This window comes from Mastomys coucha, chromosome X, assembly GCF_008632895.1.
Source record: "Mastomys coucha isolate ucsf_1 chromosome X, UCSF_Mcou_1, whole genome shotgun sequence".
NCBI classification, from domain to species: Eukaryota; Metazoa; Chordata; class Mammalia; order Rodentia; family Muridae; genus Mastomys; species Mastomys coucha.
In genome coordinates, this window is record NC_045030.1 from 40,911,520 (window position 1) to 40,911,719 (window position 200).

Genomic DNA, 200 nt, shown 5'->3' on the forward strand with positions numbered 1-200 from the left:
GCTCTGAGGGTACTACTTAGTTCATATTGTTATTAGTCCTAAGGGGCTGCAAACCCCTCAGCTCCATTAGTGCTTTCTCTAACTCCTTCACTGGGGACCCTGTATTCAGTTCGATGGATGGCTGTGAGCCAATACATCTGTGTTAGTCAGGTACTGTCAGAGCCTCTTAGGAAATAGCTATATTTAGGCTGGCTTGCCCT